Source organism: Lepidochelys olivacea, assembly GCF_965140295.1.
Source record: "Lepidochelys olivacea isolate rLepOli2 genome assembly, chromosome: 1".
NCBI classification, from domain to species: Eukaryota; Metazoa; Chordata; order Testudines; family Cheloniidae; genus Lepidochelys; species Lepidochelys olivacea.
In genome coordinates, this window is record NC_140411.1 from 53,423,768 (window position 1) to 53,445,943 (window position 22,176).

Below are 22,176 nucleotides of genomic sequence, written 5' to 3' on the forward strand. Positions count from 1 at the left end.
TGGCGGAGCAGAGCGAAGGCCTATGGAGCTGTGGGGCGGTCAGCTTCAGATCATGTAAGGTGCCTCTTATCCCCGTCCCATCTCCACCCAGGTTGGGAGGTAAAGCTCTGCAGATAAACTTTCGAACTCTGGGGCTGCCCTGACCAGGGACAGAGACTTTTGGGGCATTGGACTTTTGGGACTTTGGGTGATTTGGGGTTGCTGGACTCAAGAACCAAAGGGAAAGGGGCATGCCCCAATTTGCTTGGGGTGGGTTTTTTTTGCTCATGGGTTGTGTTATGAATCCTGTTGGTGGTGTTTCCCCAACATAATGCCACATTGTTTCTCTCTGTTATTAAAAGGCTTTTTGCTACACTCAGACTATGTGCTTGCGAGAGGGGAAGTATTGCCTCTTGGAGGTGCCCAGCGGGGGTGGTATATATTTGTCCCAGGTCACTGGGTGGGGGCTCCAGCCGGTTTGTATTGTGTTATTGGAATGGATCCCCTAGATATTGAACCCGGCCCTTGTTGCTGCCAACTCTGACGGGCAGAAGGGTTACACATGGAAGAGAGGCGGTGGAGGGTGAGGGACTCACACACGGAACAGAGGCGGTGGAGGGTGAGGGACTCACACAGAAGTGGGGGCGGTGGGGTGCCGGGGTGGAGGGTGCGGGGCTCACACACACCCAGTCCCGAGGCAGAGTGCAGCAGCCGGGCTGTGGAGAGCCGCTGTCATTACAGCTGCAACAGGGTGGTGACGGGCGCGCTGATTGGCCGCCTGCCGCCCGGCCCCGCCCAGGGCAGGGGAGCCGCGCTCTCTCCGGCTGGCGCGGGGCTCTGAGGAGTAGGACGGCCAGGGGCAGCCGCCCCGCTCGCTCCGGTCCCACTCGTTGCAGCCAGACTGGGGGACCTCGGGCCATTTCCCAGGGCAGGTCAGTGAGCTGCCCGCAGGCTGGGGCTCTCCCCGCAGGCGAGCCGTAGGAATAACGGGGGTTGCATGGGGAGACGTGGGGGCCCTCTGGCGTGACCCCTCTGGCGCGGCTGGGCAGCGGGAGCTGAGCGGCGCGGCGCGGCGATGGTTGCGGTCTCCCAGGGCTGCCCGTGCCTCATCTCAGTCCCGGCCTCAAGCGGAGGAGCCAATTCGCGGGACTGTAGAGCCGGATAATCAAGAGCTGCGGAATCGCCTCCAGGTGGTGAGCGCTGGGGAGAGGGAGGAGCGGGCACGGGGGGTCGGTTTCCAGGCAGGCTCTCTCTTCCGATGAAGAGGGAGTTTGCTCTGTGCAATGTCAGGGAGGCATGGAGCCCCCCGCCCCTCCCTCGTCCCACTGAAAACCTCGTTTGTTCAAAGGATACCAGCCTCCGGAAACATCACCCCAGGCGCCTGCCTGAGCCGCACGGCCGCGGGCTGGCTCTGCTCGGGGCATGGGGCGAGGAGGCGTTTTCCGCCCAGTGTGGTGGAGAGATTCGCCAGCTGGGCAGAACCCACCAGCCTCTTAGGCTGTTCCGCAGCTGAACCGCTCACTTCCCAAAGGGACAGGGGAGAATCTGCTTTGGTTTATTGCCTGACTTCCCCTCCCACCATGGTCACTTCCCAGAGAGGCAGCTTGGTCCATTCACCCTGCTCGGCGGGGCAAGGATCGGTCAGTTGCAAAAGAAGAGTGATACCCTTAGGTTCAGATGTTTACAGCGCTGGGTGTGGGGATGATGCTACGTTGAGGGGTCGGGGAGAAGGGCTGGGAGTCCGTCCCTTTCCGTGGTGGGATTTGTTTGCTGCACAACTTTCTTTGCACCTCCTGAAAAAAAATTGGTTGCATAAAAATTGGGTTTAGTGTGGATCGATTCCAGGCGCGCCTATGACAATTATGACCCCGTTAAGTGTGCATGCAGCTTACCTCTGGAGCGTGGTGTATAGTGGACAGGGAACTAAAAGGATCCGTTTCTGAATGTCTGCAGTCTTATTATTATTCTCAGTTCTTCCCCGATAAGAATAGTAAGATGTGAAAGCAAGTAGTGTGGATCTGGCTAATGACAATGCCGTGTAATTTCTGAAGCGATCCTTCTCACTTTTTCATTACTGAGTTATGCATCATTAGTTTTCTCGCAGTACCCTGCTGAAACTGATAGTTGTCTGTGTTGGTGGATGGGTGGGTGGGGAATTAACATACTTTTTGCTGTTTCAGATTATAGTTTTTCTTAAGTAGTTTGCTGTACAATTTCACTGTTTAGGCTTTTAATGCAATGTGATACCCAAAGCGCTGCCTAAAAGTCACTAAATGAAAATGATTCATGCTTTTTCAGCAAGAGAAGAAAACAGTTGCAGAGCTGGAATCTGCTCCCCCGAAGTCAATAGGAACTTTGCCTTTGACTCCGCTGAGATCAGGATCTGGTCTTTAATTAAGAAGGGGGAAAATCTTTGCAGTTGATTGGAGTTCTAGCTTGCTGCACAGGAGTTGGGGTATTTTTCTGCACTCTACTGAGCCAGTGTGGTGTGCTTTCTTCATGGTCTGAGTTGTCTGATTTCAGTCCTTGGTTAACATATCACACCCAGTCAAAGATACAGATAGATATGTACTGTTTATCTCAGAATGTATCCATGTCTCAGGCCTCCCGTCACTATATATTGCACCTGATATTCCGAGCACCTGATATTGACAGGTGAGATCAATGTTGAACAACATATTAGTAATGTTAACAGAGCTTTCAAAACAGGATTTGAAAGCCTGACAATTATAGGAAATCCCCTTCTGTCCCCTCTGCATCAGGATGAGTTACTTAGTTATTGTAGTTAGAAAGAGAATACTGGATATTTTGTCTTTTCTGTGCCATAAAAGAGAGGGTAGTAATCAATGACATCTAATTTGTGGATTGTTTTGTCTGTTTTCCTTTGTGGCTTTATTGTTTTCAAACATGAGGTGATGGAGTAGGGTACTATTTTTGTCCTTATTGGCCTTTTCTTGACCCATTCAAGTCCTTAAAAATCAAAAAGTACTTTTTTCATTTCAGAGAAATTGTTTTGTCTTCTGGCACAGGGACAAACTCTTTCAATGAGCCCAGGTGATGGACTGTGTCCATGAATTGGCTCTTTTCAGAATGGAAAGGATGCAGAGTCAAAATAGGCACATGTTGGTTTCTATTCTTTAACTATCCTGCCAAATGAAAGTTCTATAGTGCAGAGCTTGATTTGTTACTGTACTACATATTCTGGAGCTCTGGACATAGTTTGGGTTGCCACTGGCATTACATCCCACATTGTTTTTGTGTGGCTATGACAGGAGTTGTTTCCATTGAAAATGCGTGGCAAAATTCCCATTGAGTTTACAGCAGGATCAGGCTTAGACAGTACAATACAGAAAAAATATAAGTTGATGCATCTGCAGAAAATACATGCTCCCAAATCAGTTTCTTCCCAAATAAAAGCCAGGAGGTGTTGCAATATCATCAGTATAGCATGTTTAATGTGAGGTGATGAAGCTTGGGACAGAAAGCAGCGAAAGGGAATTCTCACTGTCCTTGCATTGCAAAACAGGCAGGAGAGAGAGAGAGACGTGAGGAGATGGTTAAAAAGCTAAACATTTGCCAGAGAATGTAACCGTTGTAAAAGCATATAAAAGATATCCTGCATAATAAATCAGATTAAACGTATTTCAGAGGAAATCATAGTAACATGGTAGAATGTACTAATAGCAGAGCCACATTTTGACGACTACAGAGTTCTAGCATACTGTACATAGTAGTGGGCATTTTATTGTGAAAAAGGATATGACTGAAATGTAGGGATGTATGGGGGTAATCTTCCCAGTTCAGAGACTCAAGAACCAAGGATTATGGAGTCATGGATCGATGCAGGACTGGAGCTGCTCCATACTAATCCCTTATGACTTTGCTTTTTAAATTCAAATTGGCCATGGTCTTAGATCTCCAGGCTGGAATGGACTGAAATGAATCATGGCTTGGAACCACCCATACTTCCTCCTTTTTGATATTTTTACTCTAAGGGCTTGTCCACATGAGGGATTTTTGCACAGGTGTCACAGCCTATTGCCTGCCTTGCTAACCCATAACTTCCCTTGGGCAGGGTCACATCATGTGATCTGAAGGGTCAAGAAACAAGCATATCCCTCCATCCTCTCACAGCCTTTTAGATGGTATTAAAAGATGTCTTTAAAGGTGGTAATAACTGTCCTCTTTGGGGAGAAGAGAGGAAGTTAATTGACATAGACTGGAGCAGCTGTTGTTGATAAAGTCAGTTCTTGTTTCCTAGAAGACAAAACAAGACAAACGCACACAAGAGAGGAGAGGAGAGAACAGCAAAGATATAAAATGCAGCTCTCTGTCTCTGGTGTGGACTCTCACTTGAAACCTCACTGCTGGAAGAACACAGGTACAGCACAGAGTCTCATCAGCCACTCCGACACCTGGCAAACTTGTACCAGCATCAGGCTTGCTAAAGCGTTGCATTGACTACCATTCTGCTCACAGGCTTACTGCAGTGTTGCAAAATAAGCAGTCCTGGCTGGCTAAGCCATTCTCTTATTCCTCTCCTTTTCCCCTCTGTGACTGTCCAATAAGAAAGAGAATAATTCAGGGAGGGGGAAGGAAAAGGACATGTGGGGGGAGGAGGAAGGGAGAGAGACGGAAGTCTCACATCCCAGGTGATGTTTGATATTCACCTGGAGCCAATGGAGGTGATGATGTCATCTGAGTCCGTCCCTCTGTTCTTCTCTGGTCAAGACGTTTCGCAGGATTAGGATGAAGGAAGTCTAGGGTCCCAGGAACCAGTGGGAGTGACAGCCATGATGCTGACATTCAGCCCTTTCTCTTTTTTCAGCTAACAATTGTAGCGTTCATTTCCACTCTGCTAATTTTCACCCCAAAGTCTCTTTTTGAAGACCCCAAAAGGGAGTGATGAGTGGAATAGCCCATCCCCTCATTATTTTGGCCACCAATTACGCCAAATTTATGACACTCCAATTTTGGTCCATTGATTTTTCAGTCCCATGTGTTTCTTGTTTTCAGGCATGATCTTAACGCAGCCCTTAAATTATATCAGTAGGCCTTTTTGTTTAGGCTAATCTTTTCGTCTCCCTTTTGCATCTTTTCTCATCAACATTTATTGTTATTGGTTATTGTGACATTTGATGAACTTGCACTCACTTTTTACAGTTGAGTTCACAATTAGGGTAAATACCTAGGCTCAGTTACCACAATGCTCCTCATTAGTTAATGGGGAACCTGACAACATGACAGCCCTAAGACTGTATTCTTTGGAAACAAGGATAGTGGGATCCCATGTGGAATTTTCTGATCAACGTTATTTTGAGCGGTATCAAACCATAGGGGCCCAATCCTGCAAACCCTTAGTCTCACGAGTGAATGTGTGACTAAAGATTGTGTTACTTGTGTAATGTGAATGTGGGGTGCTAATAAGGACAACATGCATAGGGTTAATTGTGTCTTATAGGTGTAGCCTATAGTAAATGACAGGTTTCAGAGTAACAGCCCTGTTAGTCTGTATTCGCAAAAAGAAAAGGAGTACTTGTGGCACTTTAGAGACTAACCAATTTATTTGAGCATAAGCTTTCGTGAGCTACAGCTCACTTCATCGGATGCATCTGATGAAGTGAGCTGTAGCTCACAAAACTTATGCTCAAATAAATTGGTTAGTCTCTAAGGTGCCACAAGTACTCCTTTTCTTTTTGCCTATAGTAAATGATGCTGCAGAGCTGCACTACCCCGAATACCAGGAAGCCGTTCTACCTCAGGGACACAGAATACCTGCCAGAGCTCCTAGCTGGGCAGAGACTGTATGCCTGCTACCAAACCCCTTGAAGAGGTGCAGCTTAATTCCCCTTGTGTAGCCAGCCAGCTTTGTGAGCCAGTGTATTGTTGCAGGGGGAGGGAGTGGAACATGGCACAGTGCATTCCCGGGGGATTGAGGATGGAGTAGCCCCCTTTGCTCCCTGCCGTGCAGGCACTGGAATTCTCTCTGATCCTTACATGGGGACACACACTCCCCACTCCTCTACTGCTTTCCTGCTAAGGGCCAGGCAGGATTTGTTCCAAAGAGAGCTCCTCACCAACCAGAAGACACTTAGATAGGAACAGAAAGGCATGTCGCTATTTGAGGAAATGGGCATGAACGCGTGCTAACAGCAAATCACACGCTAACAGAATTCAGCTGCCATTTGTTTGGGCACAGATGGTGCCACCATTACTCACATTGACCAGAACCTTAGTCCACAAACCCTGCTGGTTTTCATTGGATTTTTCACAGCCTAAGGTCCTACTCTCTGTGCATGAGGCTGGCAGAACCTGACCCAGCCTGAATGACAAAGGGGGGCCATCCGACAGAGCTAGTTGAATTTTTTTCAACAACTAGTTTTCATTCAAACTTAATTGAGAATGAAATGTTTCATGAAAAAGTGGGGTTTGAATGAAATCTTGCTGGTTTTCATTAAAAAAACAACCGTCCCCACCACAGAATTTGCAGTTTTAACAGAAAACTTCTCAGTTTGGGTTGCCAACAGACAAACAGAAAATTCAGATTTTTCAGGGTTTGTGGGGATTTTGGTAGGTTGATAGGGGGTGTGTGTGTGTGTTTAGCAGTAACAAAACCAAATCATATCTGAATACCTGGCAATCTGAAACAAAGAATGAAAAAAAATCATTGACTTTTTTGCAGGGGAGAAAAAATTATTTCCCCAGCAGATCTATTACAAGACCCCTTCCTTTGGGGAGTCAATGTGGGGGAGGTAATATCTTTTTATGGGACCAACTTCTTTTGGTGAGAGAGACAAGCTTTTGAGCTTATGTAACACCGACAGACCCCGGTCATCGGCGAGCAGAATCAAACCTGGGACCTCTGGAGCTAAATGCATGAGCCAAAAGCCATATGGCTGGTAGCTAAGGCAGTACAGCAGACTCATTAATTTCTCTAAAAGAAAAGGAGTACTTGTGGCACCTTAGAGACTAACAAATTTATTTGATGCATCCGATGAAGTGAGCTGTAGCTCACAAAAGCTTATGCTCAAATAAATGTGTTAGTCTCTAAGGTGCCACAAGTACTCCTTTTCTTTTTGCGAACACAGACTAATATGGCTGCTACTCTGAAACCTGTCATTAATTTCTCTCTCTCTCTAAGTGGTCTCGGAGCCACTAGATGGGACAGAACACCACACGCAGGAGGTGTGTGGGTTACATACTTCCCCTAGCTGAGGAAGTGCATCCCGAGCTTCAGAGACTTCCCAGTTGAAATCCCAGATGAGCCCCCACTTGTAACACCGACAGACCCCGGTCATTGGTGCGCGGGATCGAACTTGAGCGTTTTGGAGCAAAATGCATAAGCTAAAAGGCATGTGTCTGGTAGCTATGGCTGTAGCTCTGTTTCTCTCTCTCTAGGTCATCTTGGTGCCACTAGATGGGACAGAACACCACACCCCAAAGGTGTGTGGGTTACACTTACACAGAGCTCTTCAGGTCTGGGAAAGAAGAGCACTGTGTAAGTTTGAAAGTTTGTCTCTCTCACCAGCAGAAGTTGGTCCAATAAAAGATAATATCCTAGGACCAATGTAGTTTCAGCAACACTGCATACAATAATTCCTTTGAGTCAGATTCAGCCTCCTCCTTACTTGGGAGGGCACCAGGCTTTCCCTCCTTGTGTGGTCAGGCACAATTGCAGTCCTTGCTGAGGAGTTCAGAGATCGCTCCCTATTTACTCCCACAGAGGTGCAGAGAGGAGGCAGGATCTTGGCCCCATCCTCCTCCCCCAAACTAACTGGCCCGTAGAGCAAGTGTGGATATGTGCTCATCAAGGCAGAATTCCTCTCTGAGTTATAATTGGGGCAGTACCATGATGGACTCCCCCTTAATAATAGGCTCTGCATAAATGGCACAACTGAGCCTTTGGGAATAGCTTTTAAAGGCATTTAACAGATATTAGAAGGAATAAAAAGTGTGGGATACAACCGCTTATCCAAAGGACCTTATGTAGATGCGCTTCCTGATCTTCTGAACTAACTAGTCCTTCTCAAATAGTACTTCTCATATAATTCAAAACTCAGCCCTGTCCATCTCAATGGGTACAGCTGCCATTTGAATATGAATGAACACATTCCAATCTTGAGGATGAATTAGTTTTTGCATTGCAGCTCCAGCAAGTGTAATCATTTTCGGCTGTTTTCTTTGCTATGTATGGGAGCCACTGCACGGTATGTAACAGTAGAATAAATCAGCAACTGCAGTGTTCAGTGTGAAAGGAATTTATTCATGAAAGTCCTCTGTAGACAAAAGAGACATGGAACACAAGTGCAATCACTTGTATTTTTCTTGTTTGAGGACAATGTGCATTTTGAAGAGACTTATGCTGCTTCCCTCCGGAGAGTCTTTCTGAAAGAAATGAGGAGTAGACAGAGGTTCTGTTCTGGGAGGTGCTGGATATTGAGGGTGCTCAGCACCTTTCAGAATTTAGTTTTTTGAGCTGTCTGCTTAGTAGGGTTATTATGTGATGACCCGTTTCCTTAAGGGGCACCAACACTTAGTCCAGAATGGGGAGAGGTTTCCAGGATAGTGTCATGATGCTTTTGGGTGGAACGGTGTAATAAATGTAATCAAAACATTTGGATTTCAACAGTGTACTTAGCAGTCTTGGTAGCACTAGGTAATTTTCTTTATTGAATTTGGACAGGCTTAAGCCATAAGTAATACAGTGATAGAAGAGATAAAAGCAACATACCAATGCGTTAACATTATCTCTAGAGAACTATTTCTCAAGAGTAGTTCACACCAAATGTGCTGAAAGGGTAGAGATTTGAAATATAAAGACTATGTGGGTCTCTTTTTCCTTTCAGGGAGGATCTTTTTGAAAGTGGCACTATTTGTTTCAATCTGTGTGGTCTGGGACTGTTTCCTCATGTACAGTCAATTTAATCTGCATTGCTGAAGACAGCACATGGGCCAGATTCTAATCTTAGATGTGTGATATGTAGTGCTAAACAAAATCTGTTGCTGCCCTTGTGCAGACCTTGTGCTTACTGATGGATCTCTCAAGGTAAGAAAACAAAATGGGACAGGGACAGGGTCTGTCTTTTTGTTATGTGTTTGTACAGTGCTTAGTGTAGCAGAGGAGCCTGTAGCCGCTACCACAATATAAATAATACCTATGAATTATTTGTAGTAGTATTTATTTTATTAAGATCTGAGCCAATGCAAGCCCACCTGAGATTAGAATCTGGCTTTATGACTCCAAAGCTAAAGCAGTGCCACAGGAAAGCAAGCTGTCAAGGCTCCTCATTCACTCCCTTAGGAGGGCTGAGGAGAAGGGTAGTAGTAGGATGACATGGTGGTAAAACAGACTAAAAAGGATTTTTTTTATAGGGCTGTCAATTAATCACAGTTGACACCAGGGCCAGCTCTACGTTTTTTGCCACCCCAAGCAGCAAAAAAACCAACCAAACAAAAAACACCTGCCGAATCCACCCCCAGGAGGGAGGGAGTTGCTGCCGAATTGCTGCCAATGGCGAGACCCACCCGAGTCAGAGGAGTCGGAGGGGCCTGCCGCCGGGGCTGCTGCCGGAATGCCGCCCCTTCAGCAGCGCTGCCCCAGGAACCAGCTTGCTTAGCTGGTGCCTAGAGCCGGCCCTGGTTGACACAAGCAATTAATGCAAGACAAATTAACTAGATTAAAAATAATTGTGATTAATCAGTTTTAATCACACTGTTAAACGATAGAATACCGATTTACATTTGTTATAAATATTTTTGCATTTTTCTACATTTTCATATATACACAGAATACAAAGTGCACAGTGCTCACTTTGTATTATTCTTTATTACAAATATTTGCATTGTAAAAGATAAATAAAATAGTATTTTTCAGTTCACCTCATACAAGTACTGTAGTGTAATCTCTTTATCATGAAAGTGCAATTTACAAATGTAGAATTATTAGGGCTGTCAGTTAATGACAGTTAATGCATGCAATTAACTCAAAATAAACTAATACGTTATTTCTTTTTTAACAAATGTTAATTGTACACCTCTGGAGACGGGACTTGGCAGCAGCCAGGTGGGGAGGGAGGCAGGCACCAGCTGTGGTAGTGAGGAGGAGGTGGCCAGGGACAAGAGACTCCATAATATCCAGTCCAGATGTGCAGATTACTGAAATACCTTGCACCTCCTACCCTCCACGAAAATCTATTGATTTCTTTTACATGAGGAGAGGGGTAAGAGCAATCGCCAGCAGCCACAAGGACACAAAGCAGGGACAGGGAGCTTTGGAGCCACTGCCACAGGACCTCACCCCCTGGGTGACCCCAGCAGCAGCCCACCCACCCCCGCTGCACAAAACAATCGTGACCCTGCCCTGTGGTCTGTGGGTGATTTGGGGCAGCCAGTTAAACACCTTTCAGGGGGAAGAGAGGAGCCCAGCCCCCTCTGCCTGCACCGTCCCCTCCCTTCTGGACAGGGCTGGCCTTAAAGGTGGGCCACCACCCAGGGCACTGTGCTCAGGGGGGGTGCTGCTGTGTGCCTTGGGCCAGGGGTGCCCCTCCTCCTCCCACCGCCCTGCTCAATTGCAGCTCCCGCCTCTGCCCCCTGACCCCATGGAGCCTCCACTGACCAAGCTGCTGTGGACTGGGAGTCTGCCTTCTGTCTGCTGTGCAGAGCAGGGGAAAAGGGGCTGATGTCAGGGTGTCCCCCTCCTCTGCCCAGGTACTCAGTCACCACTGAGCTGTGGTCGGGGAACAGGGAGAGCTTGTCTGCGGCTGCTGCTGGCTCAGGAGTGAGTGTTGCCCTCAGCAGCTACTGCTCGCTGAAAAAAAGTGTTCGGGCTCCTGAGTGCCCTGCTTAAAAAGACAGCGCTTCCCCCGCGCACATACACACACTTTCCCCCGCCAACACTCTTTCTCCTGCCCTCAAACACACACGCAATCTCTCACACCAAACCAAAATCTGAAATGGCACCCCTGGTGAGCCAGGAGTGGCCAGAGGGCTGCAGGAGGGCCATTGGCTCTGGCAAGATGCAGCCCCCGTGTGAAAGCATGGAGCCCGCCTTGAGCTGCAGGCCAGGTGCTTGGCACCACAAGCCACAGCAGCAGTGCAGAAGTAAGGGTGATGATACACCATGCCATCCTTATTTCTGACTGACTGAACAAGAAGTCAAAAACAAGAACAAAATTGCAAGACGCATAGATGAACATGATTTGTTGGGGAAGAGTCAACATGTTTTTTTTGTAAAGGGAAATCATGCCGTACCAATCTACCATCTCCAGGATAGTAAAAGAGAGCAGAGAACACCTAGGGCTCCTAATAGTAATAGAGATCATCAACATCTTCTTTAACAAGGGAAATCTGCCCCTCACCCTAAAACATACAGTCGTCTCACCAGAGCTAAACAAGCCATTCCTTCTTGCTACACATCTTCAAACTGTGATCACCGATCACGTCCCTTTCCTAGCAAGTTAATAGAGTACCTAGCAAACGACAGGCTCCAGTGCTATCTGCCAAGTGCCAGGATACTGGATCCCTCTGTCAGGCTTCACCAGGGCAAGGTACAGAACCGGTACTTGTCATTATGTTCTTCCATAGACAAGGGAAATGCATCTGCACACATCCTGTTGGATCTCTTTGTGGGTCACTAAATACTGTTGTTCAGTCTCTGTGTGGCTGCAGAGAGGAATGGAAATGCCCTGGAATGTCTCGGGTTCTTCCTCTCAAACCAAACACCGATGGTCGTTATGGGCAACTGTTCCTCAATCTCCAAAGCCCTCACCTGTGGAGGCCCACGGGGCTCAATCCTCTCTGTCTTATTCAGCATCCTTTTGACGCTAGTAGGAGAGCTGCTTAGGCAACGTAGGCTGAAGTACCAGTATTACATAGATATAATGCCAGATGACATCTCTCGTCCATCAAACTTAAACAGCACTGTCTCCATGCCTGGCTGAAATCAGCACCTGGATAAAGAGAGCAGCTGGCTAAAGCCAAACCCAGGCAAGACAGAGATGATCCTGGGAGGATGAAGGAAGCACTTTGAAATACTTGCTGCCTCTATAACATCCCCCACTACTGTGGAGATCTGCCCTAAGATTAAGTTTGTCCTTTCAAACTCCTCAGTGCTACTAGATGGCTAAATAGCCGTGCCTCAAAATATGGTCACTACTATCTGCAAATAACCATAAAATTTCACCTCATCCTATCAAACACATCTTTTACCTTGGTGATCCAAGAAATCATGATCTCCAGCCTTAATTATTTTTAACTCATTGTATCTTAGAATGGGAAAGCTCCAACTGGTACAAAACACTGCAGCACACTTGGTTAGTAGCACAGGTCTCTGTGTACATAACCCTGCTCTCTGCACTGACTCCCCTTTGAGCACAGAGTCCTGTTCAAGGTCTCTGTCCTGATAGTCAAAGCCCTCCATGAGATTGGCTTACCAGATCACCACTCCCCGTATGATCATGGGTGTCGTGATGACCTCCCACAACAGCTACGTTCTGCTGGAACGTTTAAATTGTTGACCAATAGGAGGAGACTTGTGAGTGCAGGAGCCAGAACTTGCCCAGGAGCTGGACCTAGTCTATGGAGCTCACTCATGAGAGAATGAAGAATAACCATTGGCCTCACTGAATTCAAAACTATTGTTAACGCAGATGGAACTCTCAGTTGTAGGGACTTTTAAGATCAGGGAAGGATCATTAGGAAAGACCTTTTAAAAAAAACCATTCCATATCTGTGCTTGGATGGCCATTATATAACTATTTGAGCTTACTTGTGCTCAGCATATAGATTCAATGTAAAGGCTTCATTATTAAATGACTATAGCAAAACAAACTCCTTTAAACAGGAGAAAATTACCTTTATTCAAAGGATCACTATCCTGACATAAATCCAAGATAGTAGCCCTATGAAGGCTGAGACAGAAGCCTTCTGTTTATTACCTGATATACCTGGATATCTGAATGAATTTCAACATGCTGCTAAATATCAATCATATGATGGTTATTTGTACATTAACTTTTATAGAAAAAGTAAATCCAGTACTAGGATGTGATTGGCAAATTCAGTGAAATGGTAATAAGATATGAAGTTTTTCACCTTCAAGTCACCAGTTAAAATCTAGTTCAAATCAGTAGTTACTGAAAGCTGTCACTGTCTGATGGGTGGCCCATGGGCTGAGTTGTTCCAAGTTCAGTTTCTACTGGGCAGGTGTCCACTACAAAAAGCCCATCACAATTAGCACTAATTTCTGTTTCAGGTGAGAGACTGAAATTGAATGGATTCTGAACTACCTTCCAGAACAGAGCTGAGGCCCATTAGCAAGGTGTGGGGGGAATACTTCTGCCTCTGCTGTATCTATTCTATGGTTAAATAAAACCTGGTCTCCACTAGCATCTGCGTTACATTCTCCAGCTAGTACTGGCAATAGATAATACTTAGCGCTGCTATAAGTGCAGAGGACTGGACTAGATGACCTCTCCAGGTCCCTTCCAGTCCTACGATTCTATGAAGAGTGAGATCACTAAAGCAGACCAACTGCTGCCATTTTAACCACTCGTCACCCAGTGACATGGTGGTTAAAATGCTACAGGCTGGTCTAGATTAGTGCTCCAATGAGTGAAGCTGCACTGACGGTAGAGCAGAGTGGATGGGCACTCAGTGGTTAGTATTCTAAACTAGAACTTGAGGAGTCAGGTTCAATTCCCTGTTCCACCACAGCCTTCCTGTGACCTTGGATAAGACATTTGCTCTTTGTGTACCTAAGTCCACCTTCTGTAAAATGGGTGATGATTGCACTTCCCTGCCTTATGGGGTTGTTGTGAAAATAAATACATTTTAAAAAATATGGTTGTGAGGTGCTCATTTAGGATGGTGATGAGGGGGTCATATAAATACCAGAAAAAAGGGGAGAGATGGTGGGAGAGTCTAACAAAAATACTAGTGTAGCAAGGTCTAAAACATTTCAGTTTTCAGCGATGTCAAACTGGCACTCTTCATGAGCACTTACAAACCTCTATGATAGCTAAAATATCTCTCAACTCATAGTCCCAAGAGGTCAGAAAGAAATAAAGAAATCAAGGTGCCATCCCTGAAAAAACTTGTAAGGTCTGTGACCGATACACTCAGAAGAAAATGAATATCCCAGGCTTATCTTGGTTCCCCACTCCTCAGCCTTCTTCCCAACTATTTGTAGAGCCCCAGCAACTGTGAAGAAGATCCATTAAATTGCATTTTTGCTGAGGCCAGGCGATGAAAGAAAGTGGTTGAATCAAAATATGGAGAGAGACGCAACTGCATTGTAACAGATTTATAACACTGTGTAACCAAGGTTATCTGAAAAAGTACCCTACTTACTGTGTGTCATGTTGAGATTACAGCAATCATTTGTAACCCAGTTTAGTCTGCAGTCGGGGACCACTACTGACTCACATACTGCTCAACATTTAATGAAAACAACAAACATATTTGGGTGTCAGGATATTGTATTAATTGATGTTGTCTGCACTGTTGAAAACAGCTCACAGTAATTTTCCTCAAGAAATAGCCTTTCAGAGGGGTGCCATTCAGGGAAAGATGTAAACAGGCAATAAATTAGAATAAGATCAGTCAGTGAATTACACTAGAGATGAATGGAAGAATAGCTGACAGGAAAGTAATATTTAAAGAGGAATTCTATTCTGAAAAGTGACCATATAAGAATGGCACAATCATATTCCACAGACCTTCTCCTGGTATGTAGCATGACAAAGTTCCTGCTCTACCTTGGTGGGTCTTGTGCTTATTTGGCAGATTTGCTCGCCTTGGAGCTTCATGGCAGCCCTCAGCTTGGCCATTTTTCTGAATTCACAGTCCAGGTCAACAACTCCTGTGTCTGACCAGGAGTTGGGAGGATTTGGGGGGAACCCGGGCCCGCCCTCTACTCCGGGTTCCAGCCCAGGGCCCTGTGGAATGTAGCTGTCTAGAGTGCCTCCTGGAACAGCTGTGTGACAGCTACAACTCCCTGGGCTACTTCCCCATGGCCTCCTCCCAACACCTTCTTTATCCTCACCATAGGACCTTGCTCCTGGTGTCTGATAATGCTTGTACACCTCAGTCCTCCAACAGGCCACGTTCTCACTCCTAGCTCCTCACATACAAACTACAAACTGAAATGAGCTCCTTTTTAAAACTCAGGTGCCCTGATTAGCCTGCCTTAATTGATTCTAGCAGCTTTTTGATTAGCTGCAGGTGTTCTAATCAGCCTGTCTTAATTGTCTCCAGAAGGTTCATGATTGTTCTGGAACCTTCCCTGTTGGGAAGCAGGATGTCCTTTGCTTGCTCCTCAGCTATCTGCTTTCTATTCTTTCCTGAAGCCCCCTGGCCTGGATTTTTCTTACTTTTGAACCCTGCCTTAGTTCCCCCCCCCCCCCCCCCGACTGGGCCAGATGCTTTTTTGTTTCGTTTCGTCTTTCTGCCATTTCTCTGCTGCTGCTGAGTGCTGGTCAGCTGCCAAATTGCCGCCAGCACCCCCCCCCCCAACGCCTGTTCCCGGGCGCAGCTATTTGCCTCAGCTGAAATCCCCGGAGGAGGGGGGGAAGATTGCCGACCTGCTATCCGGAGAGGGGAGTGGAAGCCCCCAGACCCAGCCGTTTTGCTGTCAGCTTATTTTTGTAATTTTTCTCGGCCTGCCGGAAGCCTTGGAACACAGCCAACGCAGCAGGAGAAGAAGATTTCAGAAGACAGGAGAAATAACCCAGGGAAGCTACAAATCATCGTGAAGGGGGCCGTAAGACTGAGTGATTTTCTGAATTATACTCTCGTGAGGGGTAGTTTGACTGTGGCTTAATTGCGTTTGTGGCGGCACAGGGGGTGTGGCACGGAGCCCTCCCCCAATCCATCGGTGCCCACCCCCCCCCCACCATTACTACAACTGTCACGGCCCCCACGCCGTCCGTCCCTGCTGGCAACCTGCCATCTACCTTCGGATCCAGTTGTTCGCTTTGAACTTTGCCTTTTGGACCAGACATAACAGCCGACCAACCGAGACTCTTTGGACAAATGTGCATGGATCTGCACCACCCCCCCCCGGATTGCTTATCCCACAGCTTGCCCCTATTACTGGACCCCGATTTTGTTTCCCCCCCCCCGCCTGCAGCCCAGCAGGGAGGAGCGGTTAATCTGCTTCCCCCTCCCTCCTCCTCCTTCCGGTGTCTCCCCGTCTCTCCCTGCTCACAATGGCGGGGAATGAGAGGAGTGAGGCCCCTCTAACAATATCAGCTGTCCCTCCCCCACCCCCCCGCCCGACCCCCAAGGTCGCCCCCCCCACTATTGTTAAAATACTTGCCGCCACCCCCCCGCTGGGGCACCGGCAGCAGGAGGCACTGGGGTGATTACTGCCGCTGCTGTGCCCACCACCCCCCCAGATTCCAGGAACCCCCCCTCCCCAGTTGGCCGGAAAGGCCAGGGCGGGAAGAAAGGAAAGGGCCCCGCTAAAACCACTAGGCCCTTCATGGCAGGGGCTGCCCCCACAGCTGTGGCCTCGTCATCGACCGTGGCGCCCCTCCCTGCGTTTCCTTCCACCAGCTCTGCGATTGTCCCTCCCCCGGGCCCCAGGACGTATGCCCGGGCGGTGACGGGCTCCCCCCTGCCTGCCGCCTCGTCATCTCACCCACCCCCTGCCTCCGCTACCCTCACCAGAGGCCGGGGCCCTTTCCCCACCTTGACCAGGAGGCATGGTGTCCGTTGCCTCCTGGTACCCGCCTCGCCCCACGTGGAGACATACGTGCAGGCGTTGGGGAAGGTGGTAGGACCCACGGCTATTGTGGCGGCCTCCAAGATGTATGGGAAGGTCGTTTTTTTCTTAGCTTCGGAGGCTGCCGCCCAGGAGGTGGTGGAGAGGGGCCTGGCGGTGGGGGGGGGGTATTTGTCCCCCTATAGCCGCTAGAAGACCTGGGCGTTCGCCTCGTCCTCACCTCCGTTCCTCCCTTTTTACCCAATGTTGCCTTGTTACCCGCTCTCTCCACCCTGGGGAAACTTGACGCTGTCATCAGCCCTCTTCCATTGGGCTGCAAGGACCCCACCCTCCGTCACGTCCTTTCGTTCCGCCGGCAAGTGCAGCTTCTACCGCCGGTGGGGGCGCGTGAGGGAGAGGTGCTCGAGGGGTCTTGCCTAGTCCCCTACCAGGGAGCCTGCTATCGGGTCTTTTACTCCACCGGAGAGGCCCGGTGCTACCTCTGCCGCTCAGCAGGGAATGTCCGCAGAGACTGCCCTTTGGCCCGGGGGGAGAGGGGCACCCGAGACCCCCGAGACCCGGCAGGACATCGGCCCTGTCGTTGCCGACACCCCTGGCTGCCCGGCACCTGAAACCAACCCTCCTCCTACTCGACCCATCGCTGCTCCCGTCTGGGCCCAAGAGATACCTTCCCTACAACGCCCGGGCGAGCAAGGGAGCTCCACCCTTGCTATTACCAATCCGGTAGCGCCTATGGAGGAGGGTGTGGCAAGGATATTACCGGATACAGTAGAGGGCCCGCCCCAAGGAGAACCCCCTGCCCCTCATGCTGCCTCACCGCTACCTCCCCGAACCCCTGAACCATCGCCTCCGCCCCCCGACACGACCCCTGCTAACCAACCCCCAGACGACGCTATGGAGGGCTGGACCCTAGTCCAGGGGAAGCGAGGCAAGCGGAAGGCTCGAGCTCTGCTGCATCCATCCGACGCGGAAGCCCCCCAGAAGACCAGGAAAGGAGGCGCTGATATTGATCCTCCCGCTATGGCCACGAGTGAGATCCATCCGCTGGTGTTGGGAGGGGAAGACAGACTGGCATTGGAGGGCAGAATCCCCCCTCCATGGGAGACCCTCCCCTCCGAGACTCCTGAGGACGCCCCTTCTGCCCGGATACCACCCGAACCCCCCACAGACCCCGAGGCAACCGTTGAGGCGGGCCCTAGAGGAGAGGCCCCCGGGGTAGCAGGAGCTGGCCTCTCCTCCGTGTATGCGGAGATTGAGGCCCTAAATTTGACCCCGGTCACCCAGGGAGAGGATGGTCTACTGCCAGCTGGCCTCGAGCTGGGCAATCTTTCCCCATGCTCCCTCCCCCTAATTGCCTTCCCGGGCGAGTACCCTGCAGAACGTGGTCCACCACGGAGCCAGCGCCTAGCATTATTGGGAGCCCCCTCCCTTACCCCTTAACACTGGACTCTGCTCAGGAGGCACTTTCCTTTAGCTGCTTGCCTCCTGAACCCCAGAGCCTTATCCCTGCCCCTGCCCCCATCCCTGTCCCTGCCCAATTCCCCTCCTCCTGCAATGCTAATGCCGCCCCTGGGGTTATTTCCTTCCCGCCTTTCGCAGATTCCCCCCAGGGAGCAGTCTTTGCACTTTCTAGTCGCGACCCATTAGGAGTTGCAATTTTTTCCCTGCCATCCCCTCCCCCCCAAGGCATGAAATGAATTTAATAACCCCAGCCTGTCAGATGCCCCAATGGTGGTCCGCACCCTGTCTACCTGCCTTAGCGGACCACGAGGCTGTATTAAGAGCCCCACCAGGGAATACCCCGGAAATTGTAACCCCACCCCCCATGAGCTGCGGCATGCACTACGGAAGTTCCTAGAACACACCCGTGGCGCCCGCAATAGGGTACAGCTGGCTCTTCAGCTATGGGGGGACTTTGACCAAATCCTCCAGGCCACAAGGGCCCTTATACAGGAGGGCAGGGGGCAAGGAAAGCGCGGTGCTGCGGCCTACGAGTGAGCCTGCGGCTTCCGAAACGATCTACTCATCCACGGGATGGGTCACGGGTTGCTGCGCAAACCGGCCGGGGGCCATGAACACCCCCACCAACAAGAAACCCCCACCCCCCAGCCCTCCGCATGATGCCTCTTATTATTGCAACCCTGAATACCAGGGGCTGTAGGATGGCTCTCCGCAGGTCCCAGGTGCTCTCTTACCTTCGGGAAGGGGGGTACTCTGTAGTTTTCCTGCAGGAGACCCATATGGACCCGACTGCCGAGGACAGGTGGCGGCTGGAGTGGGGGGACGGGGTATACTTTAGCCACTTCGCGACTTGGCAAGCTGGAGTGGCAACCCTGTTCTCCCCCAACCTACAGCCCGAGGTGCTAGGGGTCACTGAGGCCGGGCCGGGCCACCTGCTGCACCTTCGAGTCCGTATGGAGGGGCTCGTGGTCAATCTTGTTAACATCTATGCCCCGCAAATGAGCTCAAACCGGCCACAATTCTATCAGCGGGTGTCCGACTTTCTCGGCACCCTAGATTCACACGAGTGCCTAGTCCTGGGAGGGGACTTTAACACCACCCTCGAGGAACGGGACCGTTCAGGGGCCGAGCCGAGCCTGGCCCGGTCGCCGCGAATATTCTTCGAGGGATAGTTGAACATCACTCCCTAGTGGACGTCTGGCATGACCATCACCCAGATGACACTTCCACGTTCACTTTTGTCCGGGTGGAGGCCCATCGGTCACACCACTCTCGGTTAGACCGTATTTACTTATCCCGTTTCCATTTTTCACAGGCCCACTCCTCCGCCATTCGGCCGGCCCCATTCTCCGACCATCATTTAGTCACCATAACAGTCTCCCACCATGCAGAGAGACCGGGGCCAGCCTATTGGCACTTTAACAACAGCCTGTTGGAGGACGAGAGCTTCGTGACGTCCTTTCGGGAGTTTTGGCTGGCCTGGCGAGAGCAGTGGCCCCGCCTGCTGCCTCGTCATTTCTCCCGCCCACCGCCTCCGCCACCATCAGTAGCGGCCGGGGCCCCTTTCTCACCATGACAAGGAAGCACGGTGTTCGATGCCTCTTGGTGCCCGCCTCGCCCTACGTGGAGACCTACGTGCGGGCGTTGGTGAGGGTGGTGGGGCCCTTTGGCCATTGTGGCCGCCTCCAAAATGTATGGGAAGGTCATTTTCTTCTTAGCATCGGAGGCTGCTACCCAGGAAGCGGTGGAGAGGGGCCTGGCGGTGGGGGGGCGGTGTTTGTCCCCCTAGAGCCGCTAGAGGACCTGGGTGTCCGCCTGGTCCTGACCTCTGTCCCTCCTTTTCTGCCCAATGCTGCCCTGCTACCCACCCTTTCCACCCTGGGGAAACCTGTTTCTGTTATCAGCCCTCTCCCGTTGGGCTGCAAGGACCCCACCCTCTGTCACATTTTTTCCTTCCGCCGGCAAGTGCAACTTTTACTGCCATCGGCAGCGCGTGACGGAGTGGCGCTCGAAGGGTCCTTCTTAGTCCCCCATCAGGGGGCCCGTTACCGGGTGTACTTTTCCATGGGGGAAGCCCGGTGCTACCTCTGCCGGGCGTTGGGGCATGTCCGGAGGGACTGCCCCTTAGCCCCACAAGGAGGGGCACCTGGGATCCCCGAGACCCTGCAGGACATCAGCCTCATCATTGCTGACGCCCCTGGCTGCCCGGTATCCAAACCCGCCCCTCTCCTCTTTGGACCACCGCTACTCCTGCTTAGGCCCATGGGGCACCTCCCCTACAATGCCCAGATGAGCGGGAGAGCCCCGCCCTCGCTGCTGACAATCTAGTGGGGCCTATGGAGGAGGGTGTGGCAGAGGTACCACCAGGCATGGGAGAGAGCCTGCCCCAGGGAGAATCCTCCCTCCCTTATGCTGCCCCACCGTTCCCCCCCAAGTCCCTGAGCCATCGCCTTTACCCCCTGACATGACCGTTGCTAACCAGCCCCCAGATGATGCCATGAAGGGCTGGGCCCTAGTCCAGGGGAAGTGAGGCAAGCAAAAGGCTCGAGCTCCGCCTCATCTACCAGAGGCGGAGGCCCCCCAGAAGACCAGGAAGGGGGGCACCGATGCTGAACCTTCCGCTTTGCCCATGAGTGCGTCCCATCCACCGGTGTCAGCCGGGAAAGACGTGGCAGCACCAGAGGGTAGTGTCTCCCCTCCACGGGAGACCCTCCCCTCCGAGACCCTTGAGGAAGCCCCTTCTGTCCTGACGCTACCCGAAGCCCCCGTGAACCCCGAGGCAACGGTCGTGGCGGGTGCTGGCGAGGAGAACCCCGGGGTGGCGAAAGTGTCCTCTCCTCCATGTTTGAGGAGATCAAGGCCTTAGATCTGACCCCAGTCGCCCAGGGGGAGGACGACCTTTTGCCAGCAAATTTCGATCTGGGCGACCTCACTCCACCCCTCTTTTCCCTATGCTCCCTCCCCTTAACTGCTGCTTTCGCTCCCACCTCCGAGGAGCCCCTGGACTCCTCCACCGACCCAGCCACTGATGTCACCCCACTGATGACCACCGAGCCTCCTCAGGTGACAGCCAGCGCCACGCGGCCGGGACACGAATCGCCAGGGGTACCCCCCGTTGATGCGGAGCAATCGACTTCCTTCCCGGGCAGGGGCCCTACAGAAGATAATCCACCTTCTGATGCTGTGGCTGCTAAATCCACCACAGAGTGCGTGCCCAGTGTCACTGAGAGCTCCCTTCCCACCCCCTTAACCCTTGAGCCTGATCGGGAGGTGCCACCATCCAGCTGCTTGCCTCCTGAAACCCAAAACCTCGCCTCTGCTCCTGCCCCTGCCCCTGCCCCTATCCCTATCCAATTTACCTCCCGCAATGTCATTGCTGCCCGGGGCTTTCTCCTTCCCTTTTCCAACTGATGACCCCCAGGGAGCAGCCTTTGTGTTCTCCTGCCCCGACCCATTGGGAGCTGCTATTTTCCCTCCACCACCGCCTATCGCCCCAGAGCTTGAGGCGGGCCTAGAAGCTCCAGCCCATAAGGCACCCCGTCTGGGGTCCGCACCCTGCTTGTCCGTTTTAGTGGACCACAGGGCTGCACCAAGGGCCCCGTTGGGGAACAACTGGGAAACTGTAACCCCACCCCCCCCATGAGCTGTGAGGAGAGCTGTGGAGGTTTTTAGAGGATGTCCGTGGCTCCCGCAACAAGGTACAACTTACTCTCCAGCGATGGGGGGACTTTTCTCAAATCCTCCAGGCCACAAGGGCCCTCACAGGGGAAGGTAAAGGGATGGGGAAGCAGGATGCCGCGGCCTACTGGTGGGTCCACGTCTTCTGTGAACAATTACTCACCTACGGGATGGGTCATGGACTGCTGCATGGCCCGCTGGGAGATGCGAGTGTCCCTGCCAGAGAGGACCCCCACGACCCTCCCCATGACACCTCTCACCATCGCAATGTTGAACACCCGGGGTTGTAGGATGGCTCTCCGCAGGTCCCAGGTGCTCTCCTCCCTTCGGGA

General features: G+C 50.8%; 1 protein-coding gene across 3 annotated transcripts in view; it reads left to right on the forward strand.

Annotated features, from left to right (window-relative positions):
• Window positions 1-776: 776 nt before the first annotated feature.
• Window positions 777-22,176, forward strand: part of SERTM1 (serine rich and transmembrane domain containing 1) — a 44,060-nt gene continuing 22,660 nt past the window's right edge. The window contains exon 1 of one of the 3 annotated variants that reach the window (XM_084616953.1): window positions 777-1,172. The gene's annotated coding sequence lies outside the window, so the exon portion shown is untranslated. The remainder of the gene's footprint in view (window positions 1,173-22,176) is intronic. The other 2 variants (XM_084616954.1, XM_084616955.1) reach the window with 2 other exon arrangements.